Source organism: Primulina tabacum, chromosome 17 (genome assembly GCF_025594145.1).
Source record: "Primulina tabacum isolate GXHZ01 chromosome 17, ASM2559414v2, whole genome shotgun sequence".
NCBI lineage: Eukaryota > Viridiplantae > Streptophyta > Magnoliopsida > Lamiales > Gesneriaceae > Primulina > Primulina tabacum.
In genome coordinates this window covers 32,909,680-32,935,889 of record NC_134566.1, presented here as the reverse complement: position 1 = coordinate 32,935,889, position 26,210 = coordinate 32,909,680, and the positions used below count along the sequence as shown (strand labels likewise).

Sequence of the window (26,210 nt, the reverse complement as noted above, 5' to 3'; positions counted from 1 at the left end):
AAATATTGATTCAAAACTTACGGATATGTAAGTTTTCATATCAAGCTACAGACTCTGGATGCATGACTATGAAAATGAATGGGGTGTGCGGGTAGATAGCCAAGTGCTAGTTCCTATGTCCACCACAATTTCGTGCGTGCAAATGATACCACAAGCCTAACCAAGCAACTCCTTAACATCATTTTTCTTTTTGGAATTCTTAGTCTTTCAAACCAAAGGGCAGGGGCAGTAGCATAGATTGAACTGAAAATTTACCGTTTTCTTGTTTTCCTGTGACCGGCATTGGACTAAACTAGCTAGATAAACTATCCTTTGGGGAAAGCAATGTTAATGGCCTCCTGAAACCCAATGGCATCCTCTTCGCTTTGATCTTCCTTCCATAATCTGAATTTGGATGTGTACTTCAAGCTCGCATTTTTGTCATTCACATTTCCAGTGTCAGGTGTGTGACACAGATGAAGTTTACTCGAGGCAGATATTTCAGTAGTTTGAGTCACATGACTATGGTGAGCATTTTCTCCTGCAAACATAAGTGCAAATGTATTGAATCAGCGCATCATCTTGAAAATTTTAAATTGAATAATAGAGGATTGGTTCAAGAAGAGATGGCAGAGGAATCGTGATACTTGATATTGGCATCCCTTTCATACAGTAGATAAATGCTATGCAATTTAATTTTCCGTAGCACTTGAAAAATTTGCTTCCAACATCCAGACCCAGGAATTTAGGTGGAATGTGACTGAAGACTCTCGAGGGGATGGAACCATATTTTCAGAAATATACATAATTGAAAGAGTGACAACTGCTCCTACTACCCTACTAGGCCCTCTACTTATTATTCCATACATAAGGACTATATTAAAAAACTTAAAAACGAGAAAAGCAAAATTAATATATGCACAAGAAACGGCGTCATTTGAAGTCTCTGATCAACAGTACCTGAAGGTTTTGCGCCACCATTCATCACTATGAACTACCGAATTACATTGCAAAATTGATTTGGGAGAATCTTCTTCACATTGGATGTCATCTTTGACTTCTTCGGTATAAGATTCAAGTTCAGATACATCTGGAATCACCACTGCAACATTCTCAAGAAGTTGTTCCTGTTCTGATGGAGTTTGCAGTCTCTTCTTCTTCTCCAAGTACTCGAAAAGCGTTCAACGCATGTAGGTTAAGGCCACAAACTACAAAGGTCACCTCATGCAATAAAACTTACAATTGAAATTTGATGTTTCCCTCACAAAGTATATATGACATAAAAGGATATTGGCGTCTCCACCCTTTCTCGTTTGCCCGATCAATTAGTTTTTGCAACAGGGACAGCTCTTTGTTAATCCACTAGTATGAAATTAAAGAAAATCAAATAAAATAGTACAAAGCAAGCGATATGACAATACATTAACATAGCAACAAATATTTTTTATTTTTATACAAGAGAATAGTAGATAATTAACATCAAGGAAATTTAGAATTTCAAGCAATAATTCAGTGAGAGGATAAACCCGGCGAAGAAAAAAATGTGTTTAAATACTTCAACGCATGATAAAAGCATTTACAATATAGTAATAGTTGAAACATTAATACAAGTTATTGTAACTTACGGAAAAAAAGCAGTCAAAGACAAATATTGATAAGATTTACATCTAAATCATCATTAAACAACCAAAATAAATTTGAGACATCAAAAGTTAGTGTTAATGAAAATACCATGGTTTCACATGCTAAGAAAATAAAATCACATTTGATACCATCGAAACTTATAAATCTACAAATACTTGATAATATTGAGATTCAGACAAATATTTTACAGGATATTTGTATGATACGTGAGGAAAATTTCTCATTCATATAAAGGGGTAATTATTGAGTTCAAACATCAAGGATAAAAGTTTTGGCCCTCTTGGTAGTCATTTTCCTGAGGGAGTATGCCTTATGGCCGAACCATGTAATGATGTCACTTAGAATCTTCTCTCTGGACTCTCTTATTGCTATCGTTCATTCAGAAACCGAATAAAAGAACACATAAGGTGGGCTGCATATGCTTAAAATAATATCGAAAAATTTTCATCTACAACAAGCAGTATCAAAACCAACTTACTCAACAAGTGGTAAAAAAAGATCGAACAACTTCCAAAGTAATTCCTAGGTAGGAGAATGAAGACAATAAATACAGTACCAAAGACAGTTCAGCACCAACCATCAGAAACTGCATGGTATGAACCTCCTGTAATAGCTTGTTTCTAGATTAAAACCATGCAGGTTCGAACTAATAATCTTAAATGGTCCCAGAGTATAGTTTAATAAATGCTTAAAAATGTTCTTTTGGTAAAATAAACCGCCCAACAACAGGGGTCAAGGCAGACCCGAGCAGTTAATATAGTTCTAAAAAACCAAACAAAGAGGAGACCGAGTCTTACCTTTTGGATATTACAATGCTAAATAAACAAAGAGACACATTATCGTGAAAAATCTAATGAGAAAAGAAAACAAAGACTTGAGGATTGAGCGGCTGACATATTTAAATACAAATTCAGACAAATCATGAATAACCGAAGCCCAAAATATAAAAAGGAATCAAAATTTAATGATAGAAATTAGCCAGTATAGGAAGGAAATTACTTGTAGAGAATATGATGAAAATGAAACATAAAGCTTACATGCTTTGTTATATCCCTGTGAAGAATTCTGGCCTTCTGTTCAAGTTCCACCTGTAAAAGAAGCCACTACATGTTTGAAAAAAGTCCAAGCTTTAAAATTAATGAAAATGATGAACCCATCTTTTTGCAATGTATTATAGCTAATATTCTAAAGGAAGTTAAATAAAAAAATGTCAAGCAGCTGCTGCAATTATAAATACATCTTAGTTAAGACCAATGATGCGAGCAAAATCAAGAATCACAATGAAGTAAGAGAATCGCATGCTTTCTATGTTTCGAGAGAAACGTCTGTCCAGCTGATTCCGGAGAGATAGCAGTACTCACCACCAAAGGCCTCTCCAGCTGGCCGTCAGCCATTTTTCTCCTTAATTCTTCACATTCTTCCTGCGAAGTGGGTGATAAAATATGACTTTTGGGGGGTTAAAAAAGTTGAATGGAATTGCTCGCAGAACCTGATTTTTCAGAATACATATTGTTATTGTTGGTCCTATTATAGACAGCTAGAATATTTATGGCATATACCACCAAACACTTAATTTTCGTACAGTATTCATTATTACAGTACTGGGATTCATTTTGGCATGATTACAGATTTGAAGAAAAGATGGCAGTACCTTCGAAAAATCATTATCTGAAAGCTGACTTATATGAATTTCTTTTAGCAAAGATGAAACTTGAAGAACAATATCTGTCTTGTTTTCAGTCCCTGTATCCATTTTTATTCCTGGTTGACAATAAAAAAGAAAAATTAGAAATAAATATCAACCTTTTGCAAGAGAGGAGGAGTTATATTTTGGCATCAATTTACTGAATCAATGCAAAACATTCCGATTGAAAATGAGGTTTGTTTCCTTCTTAACTATTCCACACCCAAATATGAAAATACCGAAGCATTGGAGTAGATAAACATCTATTTTCTGTTTTAGACACACAAAAGAAGGCTAGTCATAACGATGACCCTTTGAAAGGCTAAGTTTAGAGCTTCATCTGACATCTGAACGTTTACATGTAATGTATATATCTGCAATGATTACTAGAAGACAAAGTAGTCATTATAAAAGATGCGGACAAAATATAATTAGGAGTAACAATACAACACGTATTTTTAAATTATACAACAGTCTAGCCCAAATTCTGGGTCATGATCGCGTTACTCCCCAACAATGTCCCTCCCAAAAATTTCACGTCCTTGAAACTCATATGAATTGAGTACATGACTTTATCTTGACACGAATTATGTTTTGAGGCTTTAAAGCTATAATTGATATGGCAGTAAAACTTAAATCATCTTAATCAAAAAATAGCCCAAATATCACATTTTGATTGTTCTATTGCTCTACAACAGAAATCATAATTTACACAACCTTTGGGGGCATTTAGGCAATTAATATTCTGATCACCCAAAAGATAACAACTATTTTGTCTTCTAGTTATCATTCTAGATTTATATATTTCCTTGGGTACTAAAGTAAGTTAAGGTAAACCAAGAAAAAGTTAAGAATGGCCATTTATCGTTCTCTAATCCTTCATACACCATTACATTTCTTTGTTGTAGTTACTAGTTGGTAAAACCAAAATATGGCCATCCAAATGGATCGTTAAGTGTACACCCGTAACAATAAACAGTAATTGTTTTCACACTGTTACTTTAGATTACATAATGGCAAACTCATAGAGGTTGTACATCATCAACCAATTATTTTATCTTAACATGTGTACCATCTACATAGTTCTGATCATATGCTTTTCATTGTGCTCTTTTTCCAATAATTTTACTTTATTTCCAACCCGCTTCAACTGTTGATTATAAGCCAGGGGAAAACCAAAGTTCTTTCTACTTAGGCAAATTCAGGATAGCACCAGATTCTGACTTCATAGTTTCACATACATTTTGAATTTGACGACCCTCGCAAAAATAGTTTAAAAGACCCATCATTGGAGAGGTTAACTTTGATGACCTTTGTTTGAATGATTCTTGATCAAGAAGAGTTTACACATTAGCATCCCAGATGTAGGAGAGTCATACAGCAACAAAGTAGTATGTTGTCTCAGTGAAATTGAATTATCAGGTGTTGTGTTAATGAGTTTGAAGACTGACCTTTGACTTGCATGAGCTGATGAGAACATTTTGAAGAGTAATCATATGGATCTGTTTTGACTCGAACATAGCTCCCTGCTACCTTTTCTTCTAATGATTCAGGTTGCTTAAGTAGTTCATATAGCAAGGTTCTCTTCAAGTAACCAAGTTTCATGTTTTCGACTATAATAGATGCAAAAACACTTGGAGGCACAACATGTTCTAGCTCTTTTTTCTGGGATTTTTCCTCCTTGTCGAGTTTTCTTTTCCTTTTACATGCATCCAAGCTGCCAGAACTATTGTTTTCAGAATCATTTCCAATGTCATCCTCCTCCGATTCATCTTTGTTCTCAGCAAAATGGGCCTCCAGCAAATCATAAATTCGGTGTTTGTTCAATGTTTTTTCCTAAACAGAGATTGTAGCCGAGTATCACAAATAACCATTTTCTTTTTATTAGGATGAAAAAGATTGTTTTCTTTAATATATTCATTCACCAGGAGAGTTACATCATGCTGTGATAGTTCTTTGCTAGTGCTTTTACCAATCGATTCTAGAAACTCAACAAGGGATTTTGAGCCCCAGCCAATAAAGTCCTCTTTGTTGGATTTCAAGTGTTGCTGTATAGCAGATTTCTGTCTCTTGGATTTTGTTTTCTCACTCGATCGCTTGCATTTCTTTCCACTATTCATGCCCTCATAGTCAGATATCTGTTCTTCATCTTCCTCAAATTCTGAACCAGACCCACATTTCATGTCATCTCCCTTTTTCAGCCGACCTTGAGCAGCATAAATATCCCCTGCCTCAAATCCTTCCTCTTCTTTAATGATGACATAGTATTCCATGAATAAACCCTCACAAGATTCTCTATCTGTAAAGTCCACCAGGTCCTGTAAAGCAACAAGCATTTATGAGAAAGAAGGAAAGCAAAACAAGCTTTTCAGATTCTTCATGTCTGTCAATTTACGTAATGCAGTGGTTATGTGTTATGACACCTAAACTACCAGTTAGCGTGTATACATGCCTGCTATGAATGCTACTGGACTCCTGCGTATAGAAATCAAGGAAGCTATGCAGTGGGGAAATTGGATATCAATTTTGTCATAGTTATACCTAATCTCTCATTTTAGAACTCTTTGTTAAAGATTGAGCAAGAATTGGGATACAACCACATTATGCTGATACAATAGAATCATGATCTGCACGAAAAGAAAATTTTAGTACATCGGAATCTATAGAATTATGTCCACTAACAATATGGCAATTAATACATCATAGTTGAAAGGAAGCTGGTCCGTTTCCACTGGCACGTCACCCAAAAAGCAGTTGAAATTTTCACCCTAAGCCTGAGCCCAAGATGGTGACAAAACTCAGGCATTCTCTGAGGTCCTGCTACTATTATGCTTGTCTGTTTTCAAATTATTATAGAAAAGGGATGTGGGAAAAATCAACCACATATGTTGCTGAAGGAAGCCCATCATATTTGACAGACAGCCTCACATATAATTTCTTCCCCGTTAAATATTTTATGGTCTATAAAGATCATGGCCACACTATGTGAAACATATTTCTAGAGGTGGTTTTGGAAACGATGTAAATTAAATATACTGTACTGACTTAGCGGATTCATAGGCAATTTCAAATAAGTTATTAGAATGATAACAAATTAGTTTTGATGATAACAATATAGTATAGTTGTTACTTGGTTGCAGAATAAATGCAGACTACCAGTTAAAGATATGTTAGCATAGGCAATTAGAGCAATACTATAATACAGAGGGAAAATGTTACCCTAATAATTCTAGAACAATCTATCGAGCCGACAATAAGAAACAACCAGAAAATTTTATTACGACTGGTTTATAATGACTAGTTTTCTAAGCTCCTCATCAGACTCCAGAGCACTAGTGTTGTCAATTAAAAAGCCAATTATTCACAAGATGAAATTAGTATATTTTGGCAATGTCGGACCTGAGTCCAAGAAACACTAAATTAGTATATTTTGGCAATTAAAAAGGTCAATCTCGTGATTGATAGTGTATTTGTTTCTTTTTTTGTTTAAGATGTTTTTTAAACACTAAGAAGCAACGCAAATGAGACGGGCACTAGGCCAAGATCTCCCAATAATTCAAAACAGAGATCAACAGAGTTACAAAGCAAACCAAAAGAATACAACCAAACAAACACAAGGTGATCTTGGAAAAACCACGTAAAGATGGGTATCTCATCCTATCCCGTCTACAAAAGCCTTTGATATTCCTGGGGAGCAAGTCATTGTCTCTCTGTGGAGGCTGCATTTGCTAAGATATCTGCAACAGAGTTCCCTTCCCGAAGCATGTGACTAAGGTAGACATGAAATTCAAAAAGAATGGACCGAATTCTGGTCAGGACATAATTGAGCTTTCAGTTTGAATGATTAGACTTAATGATGGTCAATGAAACAAGCAAAAGCGATTCAAGATACACAGGAAATCAGCGGTATTGCTGGCAAAGATCCAATCCCAATGTGATAGCCATCAGTTCCACCCTAAGATTAGACCCGATACCAATGAAATCCTAAAAAGCCAAAACCGGATTTCCAAAGTGATCCAGAATGATACCTCCAACTAAAGAATCACCTGGATTTCCACGATAGCAGTCGTTCGTTTTAAGTTAGATATTTAATTTGTTTATATTGATGTCATTATGCATATGAACCACTTGTGCTAACGCAATATGAGTCTCACCCCGTGTGCTTTGTTGTACTTGAGTCTAGTGGCATCCACGTTTATGCTCTGTCGTTTTGAATAGACTTCACCTAATTGCTAAACCTATTTTCTATAAATGTTTAACTTGTTGATGGTTGTGTTTTGTTGTTGATGGTTACGTCTTGGACTCTTGGGTCACATCTATAATGATGTTGATGGACGATGGTTGGTCGACCTTTGGTGTTATTTTGAAGGCAAAACCATCAATATTAGAAAAATCAACATACCTTTGAAGTGACTGGCCAAACCTCCCATTAACTAAGATCCAAACAAAACAAGATCACCAAGTGCACTAGATGATAACAACCAAATACCACTAAGCAATCGTAGAAGAAGTAGAGAAGGGAAGGAAATGGGCCGGGTCCACTGGGGCATCTTCAACAGAGTGCTCTTCCCGATAAATGTTAGTAAGACAAATAGGAAATTCTAGGATGATGAAAAGATGTGATTTATTCCCAAGCAAGTTTGATTCAAAGTGATTTGGGGAGCAATAATTATCGTTGGCAAAATTCCAATCCCGTCGTTTCGGCACTAAGATATAAACCGACTCCAATGAAATCCTGAAGCACGCAGATGGGGCTCTCTTTATGATCTTGAGTGATATCACCAACATAAGATTGGTCTGGATTCCCACAAGAGCAGCCATCCATATTAAGTTCAAATGAAAGTGTGGTTTGATCGATCTAATCACAATCATGTGAATAACTATTTCCGTAACAAGCAAGATTCCCCAATCTCTGATAGTAGAAGAAAGCCTATCCAATGCTCAAATTTGTACAGTCCCTCATCAAACATAAAAGATATATGAGATGAATAGTTCGAATAATTGTTAGAGGTTGTGCACTTGTTATCCCGACTGTTGGAGTTATTGTTGGTCACCAATAGAAACCAAGTAATGAGAAAATGAATATTCTCCTTGATATGCCTCTTTTGCCAACACACTTCATCAAGCTTTCAAGCCTCCAAGCTATCGAAGTGAGAAACACGAAAAAAAAAGAGGAGAATGTGTCTACGCCTGAGTAGCAATATCACTAGAAAAGAAGAGATGATCCATCATTTACTTTCCATGACAAGCATTTGCATTGAGATGCTAGCTGAGCTCCTCAAGCTTTAAGGAAGTCATTAACCGGAATCTTCCTGGCTAGGAAGCTCCAACAGATGGAAAAAAAAAGGAGAGTAAACTAGTGCAACGCCGGGTAAGTGCTAAGAGCTAATGAACCGTCGTGTCGATTTGGTGGGAAATGGGTCATTAGTGCCATGTTTCCAGTTAAGTTTGTCTTCTCGATGACTCCGAAATTGGAATCTACAATATATAATCAACAATGTCGCAGGGAATCAACCTATAAGAACTTCTCAACATGCCACCGACTTTCTTTCCCAAAAGAATTAAATTTAACATCCTGGGAACCAGGCAACAAGCACAAAATAAACAGAGGATCCAACAACCAGGGATTGTCCCAAAAGCTAATATTTCTGGCACCCAATACATTCTTCTACTATAGCCTGAATCTGAAAAACCCAGCGACAAAGGATATACATGTTCTGTTGGGTGCAACAGTTGGGGAGCATGACTGGCAATACTTGTTCCACTTAGAGTCAACCCATAAGGAATTTCTTTACGGGAAATGCACCCAAAGTTTAACAGAAAAACCTTCCAATCCTCCTTCATAAACAAAAAGAAAATGAGCTTCCAAGATATCAAATGGGATCTCTTGTCAGGGGCCTTCGCATCCTATAAAAACAGAGTAAATATCATTTTTATTTGGTGAAGAAAAGTTCCCGGAACCTTCAATACCTGAAACAAATAAAGAAAGAACAAATGACACAATCATCGCACAACATTGTTTGAAGTTCATTTTCTAAACTTAATTCAATGGCACGCGAGAATAGTATTCTAAAAAATTATTTTCCTAGGATTTAAAAATCAATCAAAACTTGGAATAAAGAAAAAAAATTACTAAAGAAGACACAAATAAGACAACACAAAAATAAGATAGATCGAGTGCGGACTAAAAAAATTGAATTCGATTGATGTAACAAACACATCGATCCAAAGCTTAACAAAGTACGAACCTTGGCATCTAATGGAATTGGTGAAGATACCACACCACACGACACGTATACTAAGAACAACGTGGTGATAAGTCGATATTTCAAACATCACAAGGATCGCACATTGATAAGTTCTTTGTTTCAATAAGAACATAATAGAATCACTATTCAAAAAAATATTATCAAAACTCAACTAACATTTTTTTTTTTTACATATTTTGCCTATATGATATATTTATACAAGACACCCTTCAATTTTTTCCTTCGCTTGAAATTGGTAATCCCTCGATCTTCAATTGCATGCAATCCCTCAAACTTATGAATATTATGCTGCTTAAATGGTCCATCATTAATGCCTTTGTTGATCGCAGTAAGGATCACATCATTCTCCATTTCTTCAAGAAGATTTGTCATAAATTTGAAAGAAAGTTAGATTAAATACATAGATCCCAAATGATCCCTTAGGAAACTCATCTTCATTAGTCAGCAAGCACGAACAAGTGAAGCGAGATAAAGAAGAAGACAAGTTGTCAGCCTCGATGAAGTTGACCATTTGATTATCTTTTATTTCCATTTTCACCTTTCCCTTTAGAACACTTTGCAATTGAGCTTGCTTTCCTTTCATCTCCATTGGAGCTTACTAATTACTATGTCATCTTCTTATATTCACCGACTCCCCAGTTCCCACTTTCTTTGTCTCTATTTCTTGCTGAAACTCTGTTCTTTCTTTTCTTCTTCGTCATTGTATCATTTGTTCCAATAAAATGTCAAACCCTATCAAGTGAATCTTGTATATCATCAAACACGTTTCTCTCCTTCCTCTCATTATATTTTCTGAACACAATTCCATGGCATGCAAGATACTATTTTAAAATATTATTAGCTTGAAGCTTAAAAATAAAGTAAAATGTGGAATAAACGAAGAAAACAATTGCTTTTAGGAAGACATGAAAAGGAACAAAACACAAAAATAAGATATATCGAATTTGAGCTCATAGTTTTGAATTCAACGTATGGAACATGTAATTCGATCCAATGCTTCGCGAAGCACGAACTTTGATATCTGATGGAATTAGTGAAGAAGCCACGCGACACGTACATAGAGAGGTGAAAAATCAATATTTCAAATGTGACAAGGATAACAAGCTAATCATTCTCCCAAATATTATAACTCAAATATCATTTTTTTGCACAAATCTCGCCTAAACGGCATCTCTATGCAAGAAACCTTACCTATAATTGCTACATGGGCTTAAAATAAGGCTTAATTGAGCCCATATCCTACTTAAATCATCGTCATCATTAAAACAGCACATTCTCGCTAGTTGCGAGGTCGACTACATGGATATTAGTTCTCCAAACTAAGTGATTTTCTCACATGTCATCTCGTAAATCAAGATCTAAGATATCTTCATTAACCGCATTTATCCAAATTTTCAATGGTCTACCCCTCATATTCTTTCCATTAACCTGTCAATTTACAATGTCGGATTGGAGCCGTGTTTGGTCTCCTCTTCACATGGATATTAGATCAACAGATAAACATATCCTACCTTAAATAAATCATATAACTAAAAAAATAAATAAACATGATTGAAGCCCAAAAACTAACAAAATTGGCCCTTAATTAAATACATAATTGAACGAGGCCAATAAATTAAATAACTCAAACTTCCAAACGTTGTCCAACTTTTTGCTTTGCTTGAATTTGTCAATCCGTTTATCTTCCAATTGCATTCAACCCCTCAAATTTAAGAGCATTAAACCACTTGAATATCCAAATTAATTGGTTTGTTAATCACAGTGAAGAGCACATAAACAAAACACTTAATGAGCAATAAATGACTTCTTGGAGAGAGGATCGACAGCTCCCAACCCAAGGGTTTATGATGAGCTTTCTGAATCAGACCCTAGAAATAACAATTCCTAAAATACTGGAATCAACTCAGCCATGGCCCGTCCCAAGCGTAGGTAAAGGAGAGGGTTGCGTTAGGTTGCTAGCTAGTGTAAAATTTTTGCAATTTTTATGTAAATATTATGCATTATCTAAATATAGATGAGGATATAATAGGAAATAGAGCATAATGGCGTATGAGGATCCATATAACCGACCCTCACTTAGTGGTATAAAGTCTTGTGTGGTTGTGATGTGTTGTACAAGCACTGGAATCAAAAGGGGCAAGATCAAGCAAGATATTGCAAGGATTGGGAGAACTCGAACATTCTCCAAGAGAATGCAAGCGTAGCAACCTAGGGGAGAGGAAGAGACCGAGGGACACATATGTTGTCAACGAGTATGAGATTTGAAGAAGAAAGGTCTGAGTTCGGAGATGTGAAGCTAGGGGTAGAGTGGAAAATCGAGGCCTAGGGTATGCTGGCAAATGAAGGAACCGAAGATTGAAGGGCCAGCGCCGGTGCTGGAAAGACCATCAGAATACCTAGTGAAGAAGCCAAGCACAAGTTTGCGAGGCTCCGGGATGTAGAGCAAGAGACGAAATTGAAGGAGGACAAGCTCTGTGTGGAAGCAACTAATCTGTACTGTATCTTGTTTGATGGATTCCTTCTACTTAATAAAGCAAGAGGAGAGGAATGAAAGAATTCAGCTTTCAAACAGCATGTATCATTGATTCATCTGGTCATACTTTTTCAAATATGTTTTATCCAATCACTTCAATGTTTCCCGCCTACCATTTCTCGGCCAAAATCTCTTGTACTATTTTGGTTTTGGTAACCACGACATGTAGTATATCCTCAATACCAGAATCTGGTATGTGTTAGAAAAGAAGGTCAATTCACTATTCAATTTACAATACACAGTAACCATACCCCATCAGAATCATAACCCTTATTTTCTTCAATGAGCAATGCAAGCTTAAGACATTCATCGCAGAACCCGTTTTTCCCTTTAACTCGTAAAATCTCAGCTCCAGGAAGACAATAATGGCAGAAGGAAGTTGTGCAGGTGTAACATTGAAAATATGAAGATTTCCTGCAGAGAAAGCATTTGTGCCGATCTGAAACATAAAGTAATAAGCATCATGTTACAAGTGACATCATATTTGTAGGGAATTTGCAATATGATATTATGAAGAAAATGGTATTAATGTAATTTTAAATATTATGAGTCAACAGAACATATATCATATATGCAAACCTAATATTTAAGGATTCCTAAAGAAATCAACATTTCTTATATTTTGTGTGTGTAATAAATATAACATCAAAATGTAGGGAAATTTGGCAGAATAGCCTAGGTCAAACTTTAATTTTTTTTAAATAATATTCCTCAAGTTTATTTAAGTGCTTTCAAATATACTTGGGGTGCCATTCTTTTTCAAAATTGTTTGACCAAGGTTATTTTGCTAACTAACCCCAAAATGTATCGGAAGTTCTTAGTTAGCTCCAAGTCTTTTGGGCAAACTACAAAACAAAATTAAGCATATATTCACACGTTTCACATGATTTCTCCTCATCACTTCTTGCCTATAAATTCTAACACAGACACATAGAGCTATTTTTAAAGAGAGAGAGAGAGAGAGAGAGTATACATAGCAACAAAAAAGTTAAGGCTTGATGCTAGATTTTTTGGTTCAAAGTTCTATAAAAATCATGATGATCACAGAAAGAGTATAGAAGATTGACTTACCACAAGTCCATTTGCTCTCACTTTCCAGAAATGAATCGTCATCCTTCCCAACACAAGAAGGATGATAAGATTTTAGACATTCCCTGGAAAAGTAATATGCATTCGTTATAGATATTTTTATAGAAGTTCAGTAATCCTCATCTCTCTTTTCTCTGACACAAGAAACAAACTAAAAATCTTTGAAACTGATGATCATTGTAGCACGAAATAAAAATATTTATTCGGTTGGCATCTAAAACACTTAAACAGAAACGATCAAAACTGCAAACATGTGACTCGTGATAGATTATGAGTTACTTTAAATATCCGACAGCCAACTACTTTTGTAATTGGCATCATATCCTTCCACAGTGCAACAAATGGGGAAACAGAAATGAGCCGCGGACTATTGATAAGTCAAAAAGGGGTGTTCAAGAAAAAATTATTGAATTTGCTTTCACAGCTCCCCGCAGAAGAGAAAATAAAAGGGGGGAAAAAAAAAAGAAATCAGATGCAGAGACTATCATTCATCCCCATTGCCCAGCCCTGCGATAGATAATTTACAAACCAGAGACCGATTTCTTTTTCAGCAAAGAAACTGCAAAAATGGTTCCATTTTAAACAAAATGAAAAGGAAACTCACTTGTGATCACATATCCGAATGTGCCCTCCGTCTTTGCAAACGAAGCACCAGCTTTCCGCAATATCTTCCTTATTTTCCACCTTCCTCTTTCCTTTCCTTTTCATCGCCGCAACTTTTCAGAATTTATAAAAACAAGTTCTGCTTCAAGTCCTCTCAATTTTCTCAAATAACAAACCAGGAAAATGAAGGAATAAACCAGTGCAGCGGAGTTTTAACAGAAACCCAGTTCAAAGTAAATGCCAGAAAGAATAATATAGCATAAAAAAAACTCAGCTTGTGATGATATCTAAGCATTATCGAGAAAACCCATTTCAGAAACGCAAATAATTACAGGTTTTTATGACAATAAAGCTATACAACAGATTAATGTCTGGCGGAGTTTTAACAGAGACCCAGGTTTGAATAAACGCCAGAAGGATCAATGTAGAAAAAAAACTCAGCCTGTGATGATTTCTAACCATTATTGAGAAAACCCATTTCAGAAACGCAGAAAATTGCAGATTCTGGTGATAATTAAGCTGTACAACGGATTAATGGTTTCGACTTGACAATGCATGAGAATGCGTGAATGAGAGATGGACTGAATGAGAGAGATATAGACGAGAAAATCGTGTGTAGGATTGGGAAAATAATCTTACAAAATTAAAAAGGGCTTTCGTTCCCGAAGATCACGCCATTCAGTAGCTGGAACTGGAAGCATGAACTTGAATATTTTTTATTTCGATGTTTCATAGAATGTAATTAAAATAATATAAATAGATAATTGTAAGATATTAGCAATATACAAATAGTCATATATTATTATTCGTACAAATATTTTTTATAAAAATAGATAGGTTGTTTTTTTTAACCAAAAAACTTTTAGAGTTAAGGTTTGTGTTATAAAATAATGAAATTGTCTTGTTTCGGAGTCAATAAATTATATATTCTCTCATTGATTCATAAAAACTTATTTCAATTTTCACTTTTATCTTCGTAAAAACTTATTTCAATTTTCAATTTTCACTTTTATCTTCTGACAAAATTATAAACTACATTAGATTTTTCCTAACAACCTCATTTTACCAATGTCATGGGTCGGAATGATTAACCTAGTCGTCTTTAACGAGATTCTTCCATAATTTGGTGTTCTGTTTTAGTGTGAGATAACGTCTGAGTTGGTAGAGTAGTTGAACGCTAGACAATGATGATGAATTCAATTTTCCTTACTAATGTCTTTTGAACATTATTGACACGCAAGGCTTACCCAATGTAGTTATCTGACTAACATGATTTACAGACTATTGTGTTAGTTCGAATTACTCAATGTAAACCGAAAATAACAATCGCAAATTCTTCATGCCATAAAAAATTAAATAAAAAATCAAATTAAATTACTTAGAACGATGATGTGATATTAAAAAAGATAATATAACTATAATATTTAGATGTAAAAGATAACTCGAAAATGTGTTTTAACTCGAAAATGTGTTTTAAAACATTTATGGTAAAAAAAATAAAACAGTGTCTTAGATTTGGATGATTCTATATTGTCATAGGTAAATTATTCGAGAAGATTGTATTCAGATTAAATTTTTAGATACAATTATCCCTCAGAAATTATAAATTATTCTATTAAAAAAAGAAATTATACATTTGTGGTAATCTACGTTAATTAAGGGGTGTTTAATATAAACGAGTTATATATATATATATATATATATATATCTGTGTGTGTGTGTAAATTGGTCTGTATAATTTTATATATATGTATATATTATATAAAATTATATAACGTGTACAGAACTCACAACCAAAACAAAATTTGATAGAAAATATAAACTCTACAATCGAAAAATACACATGACTTCATTCTCAATCGCAAAAAAAAAAAAAAAAAAAACACACACACACACACACATTTTAAAAACAATTAAATGATCGAAAAATATTGAAAGAAATAGCAAACCTAAAATTTGGTGTATTTTGGATTTTGTAAAAAATATGGATGATGAAACTGTAAATAATATGAATTGGAATGACTGTTAATCAAAAGATATGAAGTTTGCGACTCGTGTGGAAAAAATATTATAGAGAATGTTACAAACTGTCTATCTGAGTAATAATATGTAAAAAATTAGAGGTTTGAGTCTAAAATCTGCGCTTATAAATTATTAAGGAAAAAAATTGTTGTTTTTTGGATTGAGTGTGAGAAGCTAGTCATATAATTAACTGATAAAAATTTAAACTTTTGAGTCTAAAATTTATAATATATGTATATAATATGTGTTTTTGAGCCCCCTAAGCTAGCGCCTCCCATGATGAGACTGTATACAAATCTTATTCATGATTTGATCCATGAAAAATATTATTTTTTTACAACAAAAACGTTATTTCTCACTCAAACTAACCCATCTCACATAAAAGACTTACACAGAAGAAAATCGTTCTCCGTACTTCGCATAGTACTGTAATTACAGGGTAGACGAATATTCAATTGCAAATATTCGAGACCCTATTTTTTATTTATGTAAGATGTTGCAGATATTCAGCAGGTGAGACTCATTTGCCAAAAGTGGGTAAAAACTGAAAGGAATAAATTTCGGACCCTCGCAAGACAAGGAATCAAGTCAACATCTTTTTACAAGTGCTCAGTTGATTAAATCATGCTTGTGATTCAGGATAGCATATGAATGAATACTTTTTGGACCCTTTGCAAAATCACGAATCAAGTCGACAGCCTTTTACAAGTGTAATCAAATAAAACCTGGAAGAGACTCCTGGAATCAGCTTCATTTGAAAGCTTTAGCAGACTAGCCACGCTCAAAAAACTAGTATGTTGCCTGATCACAGATTCTTCCTTGATCTCTGGCTTTATTTCCGAACTTGAAACAGGCAGTCGTGTTAACGCCCATTGCATTGCCCATATTGCCAGAGGCCGCATGTAGCAGAAAGATCTGTAACGGCCTTCAAGATCCCAAGCCTCAGGCGTCTGAAATGAGTACCTGTGCAAGAATCATAATTATTTAATTGCTGCTATTGCTCATTCGTTGCTCTCTACCGGTTTCGCTCAAGTCTTCCATACTTTTATGTATTGCTTGAGCAAAATCGATTTAACATAGAGCTAATAAAGTCTCAACCATTTCTAAGCTTAAAATCAAATCCTTTTAACATTACAGTTCACCTCCCCTCTAGATTGTAGATTTGTAATCTCACTTAACCGGGACTAAAACACAAAGAAGCCGAAATAAATAAACGACCATTTTAAAAAATATTAAAACCTCATTTTAATTTAAACTGCTTTTTGTATCCAAATTGGCTCAAAGATGGTAAAAGGATGTTTCAACTCACCCTTGGCCTTGTTCGGACCAAGCAACTTCATACACGCCAACAGCAGTTTTAAATGCTGTTTCAACCATGTTTTCCTGGATCATGGCAGCAGCAACAGCATATGTAACTCCACTCCATATTTCCCTCGACTGCATGGAACATGCATCAGGTTCTCCATTGGGCATCATCCCATTTGCTGCCCCCATCCTCCCATCTTTTACCTTTAAGACATTGAAATCGTAAATCTTCTTGAGCGAGATTTTTGCCTTCTCTTCATCAACAATAGGTGAAAGACCACAGGCTCGAGCATACCTGCAAACCATTTCCCAAAATAAGAGAGTCACATAGTAGAGAAGCTTCTTCTACCATACAAAGTATGTAAAGTATACCAGCTGTGGTATGTATGCAGTATCGAATGAGACAAGTGCATAAGATACTAGCAGCATATACAGCACAGAATGCAAGTCATGACAGATGTAGTTTTCAGTATGACCTGGATATATGTTGTTATCTGATAAGGCTGGAGAAAATTTAAATCTACTTTATAACATACCATTGTCCAGCCAACTGATCAGCTTGAATGGATAAGCTCGTACTGCTACCGCTGTTGTCATAGTTAAAATAAGAGCCATTCCATAACTTTGCATATACCATTTTTGCTCTCTGAAACCTGAACCAAAAGTAATCCTCGCTGTCCTCATCTCCAACTTCACGAGCTAGTGCTGAAGTAGCCTGCAAGGCAGCCACCCACAAACCCCCACAATATGCACTCACACCGGAGACAAACCAAGTATCATATGTCTGATCCGGGAACCATTCGTTTTCTATCATGCCATCCCCATCTTTATCAAACTGCTCCATATAAGCCATTGCAACATAAACTGATGGCCATACGGCTTGAGCAAATTTTTTATTTCCCGTAGCAACTACATCTCTGTAGACTTGCAGCACAAACTTTGGGTTCAAATCTTTCCACTTATCAGTATTGTGAAGATTGTAGAAATTTACTACAAACCATGGATCGTTCATCCCAATGTCATGAGGAACTGCACCGAGAACCTTTCGCTGGACTATTGTTCCATCCTGTAGAAGCATCATCTTACTGGGATCATGCATCATCACTGCAGCAGCAAAGTCTCTTTGTATGCTAAGTTCGAGGTCCGGGAACAACATAGCTAAAGCAAATGATGCATAGAAGTGGACATCAGAAGTGTTATACATGTGATATTCAATTCCTTCTAGATATAAGAACTGGCCCACATTTTCCTCTCCTTTTTGAAGCAGATTAGTTCCCATAGCAGATGTCAAAACTGCAGGAGCATGAATCTCCTCCAGCATCGAAGTCATCCTTTCGAGAATGTCCATGGCAGTCTCCTTTTGCTTAGACACATTGTTTCTGTTTCTAAGATCCGAGGTTGCTCTATCAAGTGAAAATTTTCTTTCTCCAACAGTGACTACGCTATGAATTGGTGGAGATCCATCTAGATGTCATGAAGGAAACAAAAACAATTCAAACTAGTTTTATCTTGACATTCTACGGACATAATTTTGTTTAGATAACTACCTGTCCAAATTGTCCCCCCTGAGTTAAGGTAATAAAGCTCATTGAAAAGAGTGCAAGGGTACCTGCAATACACCACCTAATGTGGTTTAATCCAACAGGTACGGTAAGAGTTCAGCATACTACAACAAAAGTTTACCATTCAGGAAGCCTCTTATCTTCAAGAATAGGTCTTTGCCATGCTTCAATCACCTGATTCCCAATGCTGATGCTCTAAGTTTTCGTGGGGAGAGAAATAAGGAAAAAAGGTTAATAGCTAAAACAGGTCCACACAAACATTTTGAAAGAAATTCCTATAAATTTGTTTACAAAGAACCGACAAAAAATACATATGCAGTAGTATATCACTATACATGGAGCACTTTTCAGTAAGATATTCGAGCAAGTTTTTGGGTCATTACCAATAAGAGCATCATGGGCAATTTTTGAGGCAGTATCACCAAGAGTGCCATAGAATTTGGTGTAACGCCTGATCATCATACAGTTAAAATCACACCCGGAACAGAAACAAGCATAAAGAACACATGGAAAACATTAGCAATGTGTTACTAGCCTCTGATAAGTTCTTCCACTTGGGAAATTTATTTCAGGGCAGGCCCATGCCAACGAAAATGACACAGTTTGCACTGCTTCTGCTGAAATAGTGAGAGAAGCTGCTATGGCTCCCCCAATCTGCTGAACCCGGTTCGGAAGGCACAGATACTTCTTCAGATTTTAGGTGGTCAAATGATCCATGCTAATGGAAGAGAACCAAGTAAAAGTCTGTGAACGATATGATAAAATGAAAAGGTGGAAAAACGAAAGTGCCCAACTAGATCAGTAACTGGTAGGATGCCCTTCGCATAAAAACTAGACAACTTTGCCTGCACACATATGCCATCTTAAGAGAACTCTCCGACAGATATAGTTGTATCTATATCAAGCAGCATCGATGTCTTATCTTCATGCTACATTAGCTTTAAGATATTAAACGCTCACAAAGACAAGAAAAGATAGAAAATTCGGTGGAAATGTTCAATAAGCAACCAGGATAGAAAACTGCAAGAAAGCTAAGGTGGTTGATATCAAGTGAAAAATCAAGATATAGACATAAGTTTTGGTAACATTAATTTCTGAATTTACATTCAAGGCTTAACTTTGTATAAAAATTTATTTTTCTGATTTATTTTTTTACTGTAGTCCTTTGGTGTTACTATCGGTGAAAGCATATTCTCAGGCTAGTATAGCAGACCTTCCATGACCAAGCAGAACCAACTTAAAGGTGTCCGGCTAACTTCAAAAAAGAGCAATAATATGCACGAAAGAACGGAATCTATCTTTTCATGCCGCATCCCTCCTAAGGTATGCCACTTATAACGTAGAAAAATTTAGAAAATTCAGAACAGTATTGAACCATCGTTTTTGGAAAAACGATAAAGTAGGGCAGGAGTTGCAAATTATGGAAACCTACATCTTTTATTTCTTGCCACATGTCTCTAGCTGTGATGCCTTGGGTGTTTCCAGATATCACAAAACATGGGCACTTGGAGACACGAATGGCTTCGGTTTCTTCCGCTGCAATTGCAAAAGTTACCGAGGGCAATCCATTTGCAGTCCTATATCAGTAGACTAGGAATTAGAAAAGCTAAGCTCACGGAAAATGTATGATAAATATCAAAAACTGAAAAAGAAAATTCATCACTCTGTCTCTCCGAAAATATAGGAACATACATATGGTGCAAGAGAACTCCACTAGTTTTATCCTCGGTCCTGGTAAAACAATCTCAGTACAATCAGATTAGATAATATTGAACAAATTAATGCGAAAGAATGTGCACTATATTATAATCCTTCAATAATTCAAAGCCTTCAATTCCAAGTATTTTGAGAACAACTAAATCAATATTCAGAAACCAAGACTCAAATAGAAAATACGTAAATTAATAGTGACTCACCTAAATTTGGAATTGAAATGGTTTCCAGAAAATCCGGAAATCCCACCTACTGAATTCTATTGTAAAACAAAATAAATCAGCAAAAAAATCTTTTCTGGATGCATTCAAGAAGGTGATGATGCAAGAGAAAATTCAAGTTGAAACTCACAGCCCATGTTAAAAGCAAGGTAACATCTGCTGCCGTCTTCCCCAAATTAGACAACTGAACAATCATAGTCAAGATCAAGGATATATGCTATTTCATTCTCTTTGAGCATGTGTGTATTATTTTTGGAGGGGAAGTGAAACAAAGTTCTAAGAACACAGAAATCTTTCATACCGTAAAAGCGAACACCGCCACAGGGAAGCTGCTCTCCTTATAATTATGGGGTATAAAGGGGGAAATTTGGCGACAGACAATTTTAAGTGCTGGATCAGGTTCACCTTCATTGAAGAGAAAGGTGGATATCAGAAGAGAACAAGTATAATGATCTGGGACTTAAACTAAGCACACGTTAGAAGGTTTGAAGCTTACCATCATATACAGTCCAAGCCCTGGGAAACAAGGCATGGTATGTAGATTTTTCCCCGCCCAAATCCCAGTCCCAAGATCCTATCCCAGAAGCAGAGCTCTCACTGTTTATCCACATTATTAATAGAGATTTAAATGTTTATATTGATACCATGTGGTACTGAACTCATCTAACAGCAATTGAAAGAATAAATTATTCACACATCATATAAGTGTTCTTCAACAAAATATTACAAAAAAATTAAACTTATCAGAATATTAAATTTTAAAAATACTTGTCTATCTATTCTAAGCCACCACTTGGGATAGATGTTTCATTGTGAAATTATCACTTGGGACAGCTTTTAAATATTGTTTCAATATAACAAGAGTTGCTAAGCAAACATAAAGATGGCCCCAGCTATATACAGAAGAAAAGATAGATTGCCTACATGGTGGTTTGATGTAGGTGAGAAGCGGTTTGAAGGGCCGGAACTACTCACACTTACAAATGAGAAAATAACCATCATCCAGCAAAGACTCAAAGTGGCTCAGAAAAGAAAAAAGGAGTTAGAAGTTGATGGTGGAGTGAAAGTACATCCCATAATTTTACCATTTAAAGGTATACTTGGCAAACAAGGGAAATTAAGTGCCAGATACATCAGCCCTTCGAAGTGCTCGGAGTGGATTGCAAAAGTAGCATACCATCTGGCTCTACTGTCTGAGCTGGATAGAGTGCACAATGACTTCCACGTCTCCATGTTGAAAAGATACATTCCAGATCCCCACCACATTTTGAAACATACATATGTTGAACTCTCTAATAAATTTACCTAATAAAAGCAATAGGTAGGGATCGTTGACCTGGAAGAACAGGTGCTGAGGACCAAAACTATATTGTTTGTCAAGATGTTGTGGAATCACCAGTTAATTGAAAGAGGCCACTTGGAAGAAAGGAACAGAAGTATCTCATTTACTCTTAATCTAAGTTCCAATGATGAAAATTTTTAGAAGAACGAAGATAAGGGCCCAAAATTTCCCATATTTTGCTCAGAATGCGTAAATAAATGAACATAAATAAGCCACCCAGTAAGGACAAGCTTAACTAGTAGAAGAGATTAAACGGAAAGATTAACTCAAGCAGAAGAAATTTATCATCAATAAGGATTAAGTCATTAGTAGGTAACGAAATCAATACACAAGAGGCAGAGATACGTAAAACTTTTTCAGCAACTATGTTTCTGTAGATTCATAACAAGAAGGTCTAGTGATTCATCAAAACATATTTAAAAAACAAATTATTTTGAAGATGCCATCAATGAAGTTGTCATTCCAAGTGGAGGCTAGAATAAATTGGTGATTGATTTCAAATCATAAAATTCAGTAAAATCTTAATTTATTTATCATGGTAAAACAACAATCCATAGATATAAGAAATAATAATGTAGCTTACCTGGATAATTCTGGGCTCTTTGGGCATAGTACACTCGAATATGTTTCACCGTTTGGACGTGTCACAAAAACCTGTAAGTTTAGGGGAAATGCACATCCTTTATAAACAAAGATTAACCTTTTAAACAAATTTGGTAACAGAAAAAGCAATATGATATCATAGATCAGGAACTGTGGAGTTGTCATAAATGACAAACTGATCACACCTTCATCTTTGTTCAATAATTTCAAACAAATATTATACTTTATATTCAGTCATATCTACATAGAGAACTGAGTAACCTCCTCATTCTGTATTCTTGAGCACGGTCCTCTCTTTCAACCTGATTTCTTTTGAAAAACGATGGGTTGGATAGCAATTACCAGCCATTCTGCGCTCCTAGTATTTTTAAGAATCACCTATGCAGAAATTTACTGCTCAATGATCCTCAACTAAAATAATAGCATGGAGCTCAGATTGCTTAAATTTAAATTGAATATTAATTCAGTATGTGCTCATAAAGAATCAAAAGCAACAAAAGAATCTTGAAACTGTGATAGTAACTTCACTTAAATAAGGGAAAGTGAGAGTTGCATAAGATCAGTAGGAAAAAATTCATGTATCTTAATCTGCAGCACAAATATAAAAACCATAGGAATCAGATCAAACTTACAGAAAATTGGTTTGCAAACACTGGTTTATCTTCACATATCCTAGGGAACAGTTGCCAACGCATAAATTCACCTTTGTAGCTCCTTCCTATGCTTCCTGCACTGATATTTATTTGCTGACGCGTTCATAAATCTTGTGCCTTAGCGAGATCCATTTTCCAAATACCACAACCCCATTTCAATGTACAAATAAAGAAGCTTAAATCAAAATTAATTGCAGAAGGCACACAGGAATCAGAAAACGACGGCCCTCCAAAAACTAGAAGATGCTCGGATATGCTCCCGATCCGAGGGACAAAAGTTTTGGCTATTAAGGGATTCCCCATCCAATTTCACCCCAGCCCCCCTGAAGAATTGGTCCAGAGTTTTCAAATAATAAAAGGTGGACCAAAGTTGAACACATAAAACCAAGATAGAGGACACACCCTTGACCCTAAAACGATACTAAAGGGAATTATCCAGGAAATGTAAAAGTTAAATATGACTTGATAATTTCTCAGCAGTGTCATTGAAAGAAAGGTCGCAAAATTAAATGCAACATAAATGCTCGAGGGCTTTTAACAAATTTCACTGTTTTTGTCATTTATAGTAGAAGAAGACAAAAGATAGAGGAAAGACATATATACCCCACGCCACCCAGAGGAACTCCATGGCAAGATGATGTGTGGCGCTTTGTGAAAGGATCCAGAAATGTCTCCTGGAATAACAGAAGGGCGAGAAAATCAAGCTCTTATCATCACTCGATTAAGCAATTCAAGTAACATAACTGGAACGAATAAACTTACCCTTCTTTTGCATTTTTCGTCTCGGAGTTTTAGCCACAGCCTACAGCCTATTGGGGCCTGTTAAGTATCAAAATGAAATATTGTAATCTGATATGGAAGATAGAATCGAAGACAAGAGATTACAAAAATCTGACTGCCAAAGGCTGTAGTCTGGTACATTGATTCATTCAAGGGTGTGGCGAAACAATTTAGAATGACAACAAAAAACCTACATATTTTCATAGAGCAGAGGAAGAGATTCTGAGCTCATGTCCAATTCGACAACAGCTAAATTTGTATATTATTTTGGGTTAGAATGCAATACTTCAAATGAACATGGTGCAGAGGAACAGTAAACAACTTAGAAAGTTCAAAAGAATACCATACTAATTTTCTCTCTCAAAGTCAGATCAAATTCACAAAGAACATTCTCCCTGTTATTTAGTTTTCTTCTCAGTGCCAGAGGTGGAGGCTCCCCACAATCAACTTCGAACTGTTTTAACTAATAAGGAGATGAATTACAAAAACAACAGGTATAAGAAGGTCATTAAAACGCGATCAATGGTACAATAACGAGGACATTTTTGAACAACTGTAAATCATTAGAGGAGTGACATTAAAAATTAGATGCAATGTGATTAATCATGAGAAAAGAAGTTATAAAGCCATTGCAAGGAGAAATCCGCGGGGAATGCAAGTCGTTGAGCAGATTATAGCATATGCAACATAATAAAAACCAAATATTTCCTAAAACATAATTTAACGTTTATGTAATTGGATGAATTGGCACACTACATAATATCATGTTACTATCCTTCAAACAAAATCATGTTACTGGATAATATCAAACTCAAATACAATTATGTCTCACTATTCCTGATTGCCAGCTAATCAAAATCTTACTTAGGAGTCATTCAACAAGACCAGTATTTCTTTCTTAGAAATGGTAAATAATGACTAATAAAGTAGCCTACCTCATCACCATGCTTAGAAAAATCCCTTTCTCCTCCATCAAAATCATCATTCAACATGGTTCCTGTGAACAAAGATGCAAACATTTTGGTTATATTTCTAGTTCACTTATGTGCATATAGAGACACCTGCCATAATACATTCATTGGCATATCTTTGCTTATTTAGTATCTCTTGAATAAAGAAAAGAGCCGAAGAGGCACTTTCACAAATCAGCAACCACAATTGACCTTATGTATTTTCATGAGCTCATTCTCAAATTTACATCAATCACAGCATCGAATACATTAATTTTACCATAAGTGGATGGAAATCTAATGGCAAGTGAACCATATCACAGCCACAGCACCAAACGTTCTTATTACCATTGGATCATAAAATAAAATAAATAGAATAAGAAATGAAAGAAAAACATAATCTCTTCAACCAACTGGGCATCAAAAGTACAAATCTAAACTATTGTAAAATATAACTTCTGCATATCATATTTTATTTTTCTTAGAGGAATATCAGTGAAATCATTCTTCCACGCCCTAAATAAAGTCATGATTCTTCGATGCACACCTATTCCAATTATAAACTAAGTATCGATTACCTAGTCACCAGTAAAAATACTTCTATCATTCTATCATAGAGTATCGTTGAATTGAAATCAGATTACTTTCTATATATTCTTTATCAGAGATACAAGTCTATAGACTATACATACCTCAGATACCTACAGCTAAAGAAAGAAATTAAAACCCTAAAATGGTTAACAATGACTTTCCCAACTATGTCTGAAAAAAGCCCTTAATCGCTCGGACTTTCATTTAAACAACCAACTAAAGCATGAACAAAGCGCTGATAATTAAAACATTTCCAGCAACTCTCCAACATAATTCAACCCCAGCGTCAGTTCCACGCTTAACAAATAACAAAGAAGAGATCAAAGGCAAAAGGAAACACGATAAAAACAAAAAAAACGTAATAACACGTCGGATGATCAAACACCATTACACTTATGAGATCTGCAGATCAATAATATTTGATCACACGCCACCAAAACATATCATGATACATACGCATAATTTCAAGCAATCATTGAACTTGCATCATGAAAATGAATCAAGAAGTGGCGAATGAAAGCCGCAAAACTGGAGGAACTGCAGAGAAGCTCACCGGGGAAGACGAGTGGATTCCTCAGGAACGGGGATGACAGTTACTCGCTGTGTTGGAGTTATAGAGTGATGATTGGTACATTTCACAGTCAACGTTTTAATTTAATCAAGAATT

At 35.4% G+C, this 26,210-nt stretch overlaps 2 pseudogenes; both read right to left on the bottom strand.

The window, feature by feature from the left end:
- Positions 1-276: 276 nt before the first annotated feature.
- Positions 277-14,430, bottom strand: LOC142530863 (uncharacterized protein At5g08430-like; annotated as a pseudogene).
- A 1,933-nt stretch (positions 14,431-16,363) lies between these two features.
- Positions 16,364-26,018, bottom strand: LOC142530327 (uncharacterized; annotated as a pseudogene).
- Positions 26,019-26,210: the final 192 nt, after the last annotated feature.